This window comes from Schistocerca cancellata, chromosome 6, assembly GCF_023864275.1.
Source record: "Schistocerca cancellata isolate TAMUIC-IGC-003103 chromosome 6, iqSchCanc2.1, whole genome shotgun sequence".
NCBI lineage: Eukaryota > Metazoa > Arthropoda > Insecta > Orthoptera > Acrididae > Schistocerca > Schistocerca cancellata.
In genome coordinates this window covers 618,888,813-618,901,962 of record NC_064631.1, presented here as the reverse complement: position 1 = coordinate 618,901,962, position 13,150 = coordinate 618,888,813, and the positions used below count along the sequence as shown (strand labels likewise).

The 13,150-nt window shown below is 37.8% G+C and overlaps 1 protein-coding gene across 1 annotated transcript in view; it reads left to right on the top strand.

Annotated features, from left to right (window-relative positions):
* Positions 1-2,345: 2,345 nt before the first annotated feature.
* Positions 2,346-13,150, top strand: part of LOC126088108 (odorant receptor 49a-like) — a 140,119-nt gene continuing 129,314 nt past the window's right edge. Inside the window, exon 1 of the mRNA XM_049906202.1 lies at positions 2,346-2,445. The gene's annotated coding sequence lies outside the window, so the exon portion shown is untranslated. The remainder of the gene's footprint in view (positions 2,446-13,150) is intronic.

Sequence of the window (13,150 nt, the reverse complement as noted above, 5' to 3'; positions counted from 1 at the left end):
GTAATTATTTTAAAATCATTAGTTCTTTATGTGTCTTTCAGCAAAATAAAATGAACACTTTTATATTGTCAATATAAACATTTTAAAAATGCGAGGTGCTTATAATAGTTTCAACAACGAAACTCTGTCTCTAAATCTGGCAGAAAATGCAAAGAGACTCTGGCCGTATGTAATGTATGCTAGTAGCAAGACAGAATCAAAGCTGTCTCTGCGTGACAGAAATGGACAGACTATCAATGACAGTCCTGTTAAAGCAGCGTTACTAAACCCAGCCTTCCGAAATCCCTTCACCAAAGAAGACGAAGGCAATGTTTCCGAATTCGAATCAAGGACAACTGCCAAGATAAGTAACTTAAAAATAGACATTCTTCGAAAGGTTAAGCAAATTAAATCACTTAACAGAAGCAAGTATTCCGGTCCAGAAGGCATACCATTTCAGAGTATGCTGATGCAGTAGCTCCATACTTAACTAAATACAAGAGCTCGCTCGAAGAAGCATCCATACCTAAGGACTGAAAAGTTCCACACCTCACACCAACACTGAAGAAAGTCAGTCGGTGTAGTCCACTAAATCAGAGGCCCACTTCATTAACGTCGATACGCAGCAAGAGTTTGGAACAAATATTGTGTTCGAACTGTGAATTGGCAAATACTTAACAAGGATTTAGAAAACATCGTTCTTGTGAAAAACAACTAGTTCTTTACTCGTGCAAATTGTTGAGTGCTATCGGCAAAAGCTTCCACATTGATTCCGTATAGCTAGATTTCCAGAAGGCTTTCGACACCGTACTTCATAAGCGGCTTGTAATCAGATTACGTGTTTAAGGAGAATCGTGTCAGTTATACGACTTGTTTCGTCAATTCTTGTCAGTGAGGTAACAATTCACAGTAACTGACGGAAAGTCATCGAGTAAAAACAGAAAGATATCTGGCGTTCCCAAAGGTAATTTTATATACCCTCTTTTTTTCCTCGTTTATATAAACGATTTAGGGGACAGTCTGAGCAGCCACTTACATTCTTTGCAGAGGTTACTGTCGTTTATCGTCTACTAAAGTCATCAGAAGATCTAAACCTTGCAAAAGAATTTAGATACGATATCTTTACGATACGGAAATTGGGAATTGATCCTAAGTAATGGAAAATATGAGTTCATCCACAAGAGTGAAAATAGAAATCCGTTAAATTTCGGTTACACGAAAAATCGGTTAAATCTAAAGACCGTAATTTCAACTAAATATCTTGGAATTACAATTACCAACAATTTAAATTCGAAAACCACATACAAAATTCTGCGGTGAAGGTGAACCAAAGATGGTAGTTTATTGGCAGATCACTTAGAAGATGCAACAGATCTACTACGCTTGGCCGTCCTGCTTTGGAGTACCACTGCGCGGTGTGGGATCATAAACCGATAGGGTTATTGGGGTACATTGAGAAAGTTCAAAGAAGAGCACCACCTTTCGTACTATCAAGAAATATTGGAGAGACTGTCACGGGTATGATAAAGTATTTCGCGTGGATATCATCAAAATAAAGACGTCGGTATCTCCTCACGAAATTTCAGTCACCAACTTTCTCCTTCGGATGCAAAGACATTTTGTTGACGCTAACTTATATAGCGAAGAACGTCATCATAATATAATAAGAGAAATGTGAGCTCGCATGGATTGATATAGGTGCTCCTTTCTTCTGCACGCTGTTAGAGAGTGGACTTATAGAATTGTTGGTGGTTCGACGAATCCTCCGCTAGGTACCTAAAGGTGATTTGCAAAGCAGCCATGTAGATGTAGTTGTAGATGTAGAGGTAGGGTGGGGTACAATTGGCAGCCTTGTCTCGACTCCTTGATTAATATCAGCATATTCTGTCCCATTTCTTACAGTACAGATCCTTCTTTCACTATTTTTGTGCAGTGAATTTATTGTCATAATCAGATTTAGTGAGACTCCCTTTCCCGCCTTTATGTTCGGTAAGACCAAATAATTAGTCATCTAACATTTCCTCAGTTGCGTTTCCCTTTCTTCTGTATATTACTGTTGCCAGAAATATAGATGCACGAGCTGTAAAGCTAATAGGGCAGTAGTTCCCCAATTCACCTGCCGTTGGTACCTTTCGGGTAGTGTGGGTTCCGTTGCTCCACAAGAGCTGGTGGCGGAGTCGGCCGACCCGGTGTCAGAGGCGGCCAGGCCAGAGTCTGAGCCAATTGGACAGGCATCGGAGGTAGGCAGGGTGGGGTAGCAGATGGAAACCAATAACGTTATAGTCAATTCCATTTGTATTTTAGGATACGTTCAATGTACTTGATGCACATAGTTACTGGTTCATTCGCCGTATGTTACAGATTTCTAATGACTTTGGCGCCCTCTGTCGGTACTGTGTATACTTCACTGGAGCAGCCATTCAGCTCCTAATATTTTGCTGGTATGGAGAAGTACTGATCACAAAGGTAAGGTATAGTTCAGTATCAAATATTCGAAGATATAACTAATCTCTAAAGCTTTGACAAATGTTACTTCGAACAGTTTTCGTTAAACCTGGAGCTTTTGTCTGTCTCTAACTGAGCTCCACAAGCTTTAAACTTGGAAGGTATAGTTCAGAATCAAATATTCGAGGGTATAACTAATGTTTCAAGTTACGACAAATGTTATTTCGAATAATTTTTGTGAAACCCATAGCTTTTGTCCTGTCCCTATCTGAGCTCCATAAAATTTAAACTAAATAACTACTATACAAAACTTGCAAAATTGCCTCGTTACCTGTGATTTTTGGGAAAGTGTTAAATAGGGAGAGGTGAAATCAACTATTTTTGTTGCTTCATTTAGTACACGTGAGCATTAATTAATTTCTTGAGATGACTAATTTATCAGAAACTCAACGGAGTTTATTCTGCAACTGTATTTAGCGAACCAGTCTAGTCTAAGATTATCATTCTGGTTTTAAGATGTGCTATGTAATTTCCATCTCTTTTCTCACTGCTATAATGTCGTAGTTGTTATTTTTACAGAGGTCTATGTAGTGATGAACAATGTGTGTTTCTGCTGCGTACGTGGTCAGCAGTACTATTGTAAAAATATTTATTTCCTTTTATGGCCGAACCATTAGCATAAAACAGCTATGGATAAGGACGTAAGTCAGTATTTCAGCCATTTTTATCCATAGCTATTTTATGATATTGGTCAGGCAGTACACGGAACACTTCGATGGAATATCGATCTGTGCACTTATTGATGGAAAACTGTATAAGATAATTGATACATGTATATGCGACAAATGCTGCAATAGGGTATTTGATGCCAACGAACCTTCTTTTTACCAGGTTAATATTAAACCAGGAGATGAGCGCATGTCTGAAACCAGTGATTCTGAATAAATACAGATTACAGCACTTGCGCGATGTCGTTCTTCATATATTTTGAAGCTCTGTAGCATTGTTTACGTAGAATACCATAGCTATTGGGGGGAACAGCTGTTTGGTCACCAAAGATTAGTTTAGATTAATTATTCATTCTATAGACCCATAAAAGAGGGAATCCTCCTGGGTGAGGAACATGTCAGATAAATGCATTACAAAAATATAATTACAAAAACTTGAGATTCATTCATTTTAATGATCCTCCATCAATAAACAGTAAAATTATGCACATGAATTAAATTAAAACTTCTAGTACTTACAGGTTTAATACTTACATCTGCTTTCATTAAATCCATCATGTGCTTGTTTCTTGGCTATTACAACCAAGTATTGTCAAAAATTTAAGTAAATTATTCATTTCAGTGATCCTCAGTTAAGAACAGTCAGATTAAGTACAAGATTTAAAATCAAACTTCCACTATTTACAGACTTAAGACTTATACCTGCTTTCCATATATCCATCATTCACATAGTAGGTAGTTGGCTGTTACAGCCAAGTACTGTCAACAATTAAAGTATAATAAATTTCCGTTAGAATTGTCTACTGCACTTGTTGAAATACTCAAGGATGGAATACAAGGAACTGGCCACCAAAAATTCTTTTAAATTATGTTTTAATTGTGCCTTGTCTGAAACTATACTCTTAATGGTTGCTGGTAACTTATTGAAAATATGCGTTGCTGAATACTGGACTCCTTTATGGGTAAGAGTAAATGATTTTAAATCTTTATGTATATTGTTCTTATTCCTAGTATTGATACTGTGTAGTAAGCAGTTAGTTGGAAAAAGAAATGTATTATTTACAACAAACTTCATTAAGAAGTAAATATACTGAGAAGCTGTGGTTAATATGCCCAATTCTTTGAATAGGTTTTGACATGATGTTGTTGGATTTAGACAACTCATTACTCTTACTATACACTTCTGTACTCTAAAAATTGTTTCACTGTTTGTCGAGTTACCCTAACAATATGATACCATATGGAGTGAAAATAAGCAAAATATGTCAATTATTTTATATTTATATTTCCTATGTCTGACATCATTCACATTGCAAACACAGACTTGTTCAGGTGCTTTAGCAGTTCCTTAGTATGTTACTCCCAGCTGAATTTATTATCAAGGTGTAATCCCAAGAATTTTACACTCTCAACTTCTCCTATTTCCATGTCATCGTATTTTATACAAATACCAGATGGAAATCTCTTTGAAGCTCTGACCGGCATATAGTGGGTCTTTTCAATGTTTAATGACAGTGAGTTGGCTATGAATAACTTATTAATGTCAGTAAAAATTTGATTAGCTGCCCTTTCTAAATTTATATTTGATTTACTATTTATTGCAATGTTTGTACCATCTGCAAATAAGACAAACTTGGCATCTGGTAATGTAACAGATGACAGGTCATTAATATACACAAGTAACAGTAGTGGACCTAGTATGGAACCTTGGGGTACACCACATATAATTTCTTCCCAGTCAGATGATGTCTGATTGCCTACTGCTGAAGTGTTATGTAATAACACCCTTTGTTTTCTGTTAGTAAGATATGACTGAAACCACTTTGCAGCACTACCAGTGACGCCATAATATTTTAATTTACTTAATAGAATGCTGTGATTCAAACAGTCAAACACCTTTGACAGGTCAGAGAATGTGACAGTTGCCTCTAATTCGTTGTCCAATGAATTAAGGACTTTTTCGCTGTAAGTGTAAATAGGTTTCTCAATATCAAACCCTTAAGAAACCCACATTGTGACTCTGACAGTATGTTATTTTCACTAAGGTGCTTAAGTAGAAGCTTGATCATAACCTTTTCAAAGATTTTTGAAAAATCTGGCAAAAGTGAGATCAGTCTGTAATTTGACGGCATTTCTTTGCCCCCTTTCTTGTGGAGAGGTGTAACTTCAGCTTATTTAAGCCAATCTGGACATGTTCCTGTGAAAAGTGATTCATTACACAAATAACGTAAGATATGACTAAGCTCACATGAACACTCTTTTATTAACTTTGTTTGTATGTTATCACAACCACTAGAATGCTTTGATTTCAAGGACTTTGTGATGGATTCTATTTCTTTGGGTGAAGTTAAGTGTCAGTTTCATTTTACTGAGATTGCTTGTGTGCACTGGTCTCAGATATTCCATTGCATTATTTGCTGAACCTGACAACCCCATACTATCAGTAACAGAGACAAAATACTTGTTTAAATGGTTTGCAACACAACATGCGTTTGTTACCAGGGTATCATTTATTTTTAGAGCAATTTGTTCCTCCTCATTTCTGGTCCTACCTGTCTCTGACTTAACTATATCCCATATTGTTTTTATTTTATTGCTGGACGAATTTATCTTTTTCTCATAATGCAGGTGTTTACATTTCTGGATAACCTTCTTCAATATTTTGCAGTGATCAGTATGAACTCCTTACGCTCGTCAGGTGGTCTCGTCCGAGACTTCAAAGCTCTCGCAATAGCCACTGGCTGCAGATTGCTGCAGTTCGTGGTTTATGTTAAGCTGTTATCTTGGCTGGCAAGGGACAAGGGATAAGCGGGCAGAGGAGGCGCGAATGCACAGCTTGGCATTTGTGGCATTATCTCATAGCCCTCTTGTTTGGATATCCTTCGACTGTCCGAGGATTCCGGATGTATATTTAATACTTTTTGTGTAGAGTGGAGGTCTGATTTAAGACACAAAGTGTGTATTATTGTCAGGAAGCGGAATACATGAGTACATGCACGTAGGAATATATAATGGGTTGATGCATAAGTTCGCAGTGTTTTCCCTCGAGTTTAATAAACACAACAGATACACCTAACAAAGACATTAATCAGCAGTAATATACTCTCCATCACTAAAAATGAATGCCTGCGCTGGGTAAGTTTTCGATTCCTAGACAGTAGAAATTACGTGCCCTTGAGGCGAAAAACTCGTCGACTCATATTCGGAGCGAATTTTTGTCTTGGAAAGTAGTTCCTTCGACGTTGTTCGACAGAGAGTGGAGAAGGTTAAATCCTGAGGGCATAAGATAACTGAATCGGGTGGGTGTCGAATAGTCTCCCAACCCAAGTCTTGTATAGCGTTTTTCGTTAGTTTAGCTGAATGTGGGAGGCGACGTTATTGTGGAGCAGCATCACTTCACGTAGTATTCATGGTCGTTGTTCTTGGATTGCGTTTGCAAGACGTTTAACTTGTTGACAATAAATGTCAGCAGTGATGATTACACCTCGGGGAGGCAATTCGCAGTATTCTGTTCCACCAGATGTATAGGATTAACTTTTGTGGATGCGCGTTTTTCTTCATTCAGGGAGTCGCTGTTTTGTTTGGGCTCAACCACGTCTTTCTTTTCGTTGTGTTAGTTAACTAGTAGCGATACAGGATAGAAAAGATCAGTGTGATTTAAGATCCAGTTTATGCCGAGAGACCAGAGGTGCACATATGACCAAATATGACCATATATTTTTGTGATTTTGGCTTAGAGCATGCGGTAACCTTACATCCGAATTTTGAGCCTTATCCATTCTTTGCAGATACTGCACATTGGTGGAATGACCACAGTTAAGTACATCTGCTAGTTGATGAGTACAGTGGCGTGGGTCATTGTGGATTAATGGGTTTAAACGGTATTTTAAAAACTCGAAATGTCTTCTTGGACGAGGAGTGTTACTAAACGATCTTCCTTAAAACGAAAAAACCATTTTCTTGTCGTGCTTTCACCAGCAGCATTATCCCTAAGGATGGTGCAAACATTGCTGGCTCTCTCCGCTGCTGTCACCCCTCTACAGCACTCAAACAGAAGAAATCATCGGAAATGTTCCGATTTCTCCATTTGGTACTCCATTTTATTGCATCCACTGCTCCACTCACTATCTCCGAATGACAAAATGACCATATGAAAACGCAAACAGCAACAGTGATCAACAAATTAAAAAAAAATTCAATAAATAAGTAAACCCATAGCAACCGGAATATCAATATGCAAAACATAAACGCTACGAACTTATGCACCAGCCTAGTACTTTAAAGGAGACTCTCAGTCTACCAGATGAGTCAGGTACATGAAAGTTTTGGTAATCGAAGTGGCTATAGAGGAGATGCACTTCCACAAGATAAGGATATAAACCCAATATTACTTCATTGTTGAAATGCAGTATGCTTTTAAAATTAATTTCTCACACTATCGATAACAACGAGCAAGTCATACTTGGTTCAGAAAGTTTACTTAAGACAGCAATAAATAGTTACGAAGAATTAAGTTCTAAAGGGAGTGGGCAACAATGGTTAGGTTCTCATTTGAAGTAAATAGTTTAATGTCCAGGTAAGACAGAAATCAGTGACGTGTCCAGGTGAGAAATGAATATATAAAACATTGCTGAAGGAATTTTTGTCATGCCAAAGAGGTCGCAGATGATTTTCATCAGCCATCTACCACTACCCAACAGACATTTCCTAAATATACCATCCTTATCAGATGAAGAAACATCCATCTGCCGAGGAAAGTATTTGATGTAACTGCAAAAATAGAAAGAAACTATCAGGATCGAAATTATCAATTCAGGGCATGGATAGTACAAGAATATCATATCATTGATCACTTGTGTTGAGTCAAACATGAGGAAACTTAGTATGTTATAAGCCCTTAGAAAGTTCTATTATAAAATGATTAGAGACTTGTACTAATTAGAACATTCAGTGCTAAAAAGGTGAATTTAGAATAGCTCTAACGAAAATTCAAACTTATTGTATGCAATCTGATCGTCATTTTTGTGAAGTAGAAGGAATCGCAAGAACCCACCATGACTGTGTAAAAATTTTGGGAAGGTGTAGCAAAAAGCCAGTGTTGCAATGTTGGCGAACTAACTCAAGAGTACGAACAGTTACGTGAGAAGCGTTCAAAATTGTGTAAAAAAAGATTTTTACCTCTCGGACTGCGGACTGTGAAAATAAAAGACTCAAACCTGGAGCCTACAAACAGTGGAAGAAAATAATGTGGCCAGGTGAAGCGATTCTCCTGGGCTAGTGATCGTATCGGTTGGACAATGACTACTGGAAAACCGTGGCTTTGGTCGGATGAGTCCCACTTTCGGTTAGTAAGAGCTGATGGTAGAGTTCAAGCATTGATCTTGATAGAAATGAAGCGAAAGATTCTGAAACGAAAGCTGGGTGGATAATTAGATTCTGTCTTCCGAAATTACTTCATTTAAGGTTATTAAGTACATTCATTCTTCAGTCAACGCTGATACGAGTAAATGACAGTTATAGCAAGAAGGAAACGCGGAATTTAAAATCTGTTCAAGTAGCTTTATCTGGAGTAGGCAACTGCTTTTCTGCAAGCCTGTAAAAAAAATGCAATTGATTTTAGCAGTTCTCTGGAACAAGGACTGTCGCATGTTAATGAAAAACACGTAATGGCTACAACATGGTACAAGAAGTGTTGCAGGACAAAGGTGCAGAACAGTAGACTTACGATACTGACGTTTGTATCTGGCTGAAATTTGAACTTCGTGTTGTGCTTGGATCTGGTGGATGTTGTTAAGAGCATGTAACTGTCATGTGGAACCAACATAACGGAAATTCCAATCTCTTCCGTTCATTCATGAGATGAGCATTCAGAAATTCTGAAAAAGATAAGAGTAAACTGTGGGGAAATACTGGTATATACAGTACTAGCAAACAATGCCTCGCAATTGCTAAATTCATGTGGGAGTTGTGATGTATGTCCTAAACGCTTTCATCCCCATTCTCTCCGCCCGATTCCTCCTCTCTTTCTCCATCAGCTCCTTCTCCCGCCCCCCCCCCCCCACTCATCTCTCCCTTCCTCTCGCTGCCTGTCTGCTTTTCACCACACATTTTGTCAGTTTCCTCTCCCCCCCCCCCACTTGTTGTCTGTCCTCTTATGCCTCACTCTGACCTTGAGCCTGCAAACGAAACTTTGATTCGAACCTGAAGTCGCTTAAAATGAATGAGTACATCTGTTTGGAACACTGCTATACGGGGCATGAAAGACACCTCTCCAGATGCTGAATCTGGTAGTAACTTCAATGACAGTATTTCGGATAGTTTTATTTTGTGAAAGGTAGGATTACAAAGCTTCGGACGAATCAACTTTCCGAAGTAGTTTTCTGATTTCTGTGAAACCGACGTCTAGGAACAAAACAGAACAGCACATAGCTGTGTACACTATTTTTGTTTGAAAACATACAAAGTGAATGAAAATAGATGGGACAACCAATTTTTCTAATCCTTTACATGCAATCGTATCGCTGATGAAAGTGGCTACGAAAATTATATCAAAATTGCATACTTTCACAGCACAGCATTTTTCTGGCTCACAATCGTTAACAGAAAGCCTGTGCATTGTCGTTTAAAAAAATGATAGCCTACGTTCGTCTAAATTTTATTAGAGTATCAAGTCAAGCTTTGACGCATTACATACGTCTATAAATGACATATATAAAAAAAAGTATAGCTATATCCATACGAAGGTTTATTACAGTACCTTGTAAAAATTTTCAGAAAGTCAGTTAAGACCTCTTCGAAATTTTTGCTAATAGCGTTTCTCTTTTATATATTTTGTATATACATATATACCATGTTATTTTAAAATATGTAAAATATGTCTGTCAGAATGTTTATTAAAGTATCATGTGAGAATAGGAAGTTAAAAGGTTAAGTACTTATAATGCTATTTGCTAAGAACGCTAAACGAAGTTCCTTTGTACAGTAGTATCAGTGAACAACTACAATAAGCGAACACTGAGACTGAAGGCCAAGGATGAGATACTAGGACTGAAAAACGTGCAGGACGGGAATGCTATCTTTCACCCCTTTAATTGTTCTCCAAATTTCAATAGTCAACTTCCGAAACAAGTCAATAATAATCGAGATTCTTATGAGACACTCAACGCCATCAGGAAATCAATCGTCAAAAGGTACTGGACTGCGCTAACGCACCCAACTGAAAAGTTGCCTTCCAGATTTCCGTATGTGACAACTCAGTGAAACACTAACTCTAAAAAAGGTGCCCTGAGATTAGCAATAATAGGTCTCATACAAAGTTTATAAGTCTTTAATTTGTGATGAAGAATGGAAATTGCTTTGGTTTAAACCTACAGTGAGATATGACTTTAACGTTATAGAGGTGACTAACTTAAATTTAGCCGTCACCAAAGGTAATTACTTTTTGTAGATATAAATCCAGATGTCAATTTCTATCAATATATACCAGCAGCTGAGACACGTAATCGTTGGTCATTCGTTATTGCAAGTGTTGCCCTCAAGGGAATTAATTTACTATAGAGAGTTTGGTCGTAGAATCCTAGACTTACGTATATTATTTATGGAGTGAAAATCAGTAACAGGAAACAAAAATATCGGCAACAGGAGAAAATGAAAGGGTTCAAATACTGCTGAATGGAGAAATATCAGAGCATGTAAAAACATTTAATCTGCACCAGAACAGGCCTTAAAAAGCGCAGAGGTTCATCCTCAGCCGACGGGCATCACTCGATTCAGATATGGAGGTGCATGTTGTCAGCACACCCCTCTCCTGCCGGTTGTCTGTTTTCGTGACTGCTGTTGGAACATGTGCAGGTGTTTAAATACCTCGTCAACAAGATAGAAACCCGCTGGAGAGCAGCACAAAAAATAAAACGAGGATTGCTACAGCAAAAGAGACATTTTATAAGAAAAGGGGGATTCTCTTCATCAATATCGACAAAGATTTGACAGAGAGATGGATGAAATGTCTTTTATGGTGTGTGCCCATGTACGGTGCTGAAAAGTGGACACTGAAGAAGACAGACAGAGCAAGGCTAGATACTTCTCAGATGTGGATATGGCGAAGGATTGAGAGAATTAGTTGAATGGCTATAGCGAAAAATGAAGAGGCACTGATAAGGGTCGGACAGCAAAGACAATTGCCGAATGCAGTTTATAAAAAGTGAATGATTTAGTATTGGACATATATTAAGAAAGAGGGAGGCGCTTACACAAAAGTTGTTAGAGGGTTATGTGAAAGGGAGAAGGAGGCGTGGAAGGAAGAGATTTCAGACCAAGGATGATGTGATGAATGGCAGCACATTCATCAAAATTATGAAGAAAGCAATGGATCGCAGGAAATGGAGATGCATAACAACTGCTACGATAAAATTTTTGGATGTAAGACCCTCCAGTTATGCAAAACACCGTTTTTTCCAAGTTCCCAAACATGTTTCGGCACCTCTGTGCAATCATCAGTGGGTTTCTGTTTCATTTAATTTGTAATGTGAACATTTTTACTAAATGATTACAAAATTACGATAATATTTAGTTGAAACAACAATTCGTTCCCTTTTGTTAATACCTTCACACTCGGTTTGCATGATTTTTCAGGACCACTTATGTATTGTTTATTGCAGGTAGCTTGTCATCTGCAGCCAAACGACGTTACGATAAAAGCTAACTGATGATAGAGATTGTAACAAGTAAATTACTATTCACGTAACATAGCCAAAGTCGGCTTCATATGAAGGGCACCACATGATAAAGCAGTAACTGGAAAATACAGTCCAAGTTTCCTGGATCAATTTGGTAAAGATATTGGTGAGAAGCGGGCTACTTTGGAAATAAGAAATTACTTTCGTTGGGACAACGCATCTAGTTCTCAGATCTCTTTAGCAATAGGACAATTAAGATCTTTAAAATACGAATTGTTGATTCTTCAGCACTATTCACAGATCTGGCATCTTAAAACATCGACCCAATGCATCACACAAGGAAATATTAAATAGGAGAATAGAGTCCAACGCAGCAGTAGTGGTTAATGGATATCCTTAATACTTATGCAGTATCGTCTGAGATCTAATGTATTCTCTGTGAATATGCTAAAACTCATTAAATAGCTTCCGACGTCAGAAACGATGGTTATTTAGTAAAACAGGTGAACATTCATTTTAAAAATCAAGTTGTTTTCTCCGTATACTCGCAATATGGATCTAAGGCTGACCGTCTACGGCTACATCAGATAACAGTATATTTAAATCCCAACAAACGAATTCATTATAAAAATATAATAACTAATTACTAACATCTCTGGTACTTGTTATGAATACTCCAATACGTGCTGCTTAGCTGTTCTACAGATATTACAACCTCAACTTGCTCTAAAAATCGGCATCTGAAATACCTCAATGATGCAGAAGGAAGCTGTGAATGGGTGTGGCACCTATTTATTGCGAAGGGTATTATTTGCTACTTTCACGTAATTACCGCCAATATATTTACAGGTGCTATCAGAGAATGTTATTCGGAAGCATTTATATCCCTGGATCATCAGTCATCTGACTGGTTGTGTGTGACCACTACTACTCCTTTGCTGTGTCAACCTTTTCAGCTCAGTGTGCACGTACACACGGCACCTTCAATTATTATAATTCTTGGACATTTTTGCAGTCTCTGCCTTCCTCAGTTGTCTTCATCATCTGCCAGTCAGGCCAGTACCATGATAGTTATTCCCTGGCGTATTAGCATACGTACTATTACCCTGTGCTATCCTCTTGTCAGTGTTTTCCATATATTCCTATCTTCGCTGATTATGCAGAGAACGGCCTCATTTCGTTTTTTACCGTCACTTGGTCTTCAGCGTCATTATTTTCCCGCAGATGACGATTCTCTTCCATACAATTCTGCCCTCAAGGTATAAATTGTCAGAACTTTATTCCTCACATTCAGGTCAATTTTAGAAAATAGCAGACTTCTTT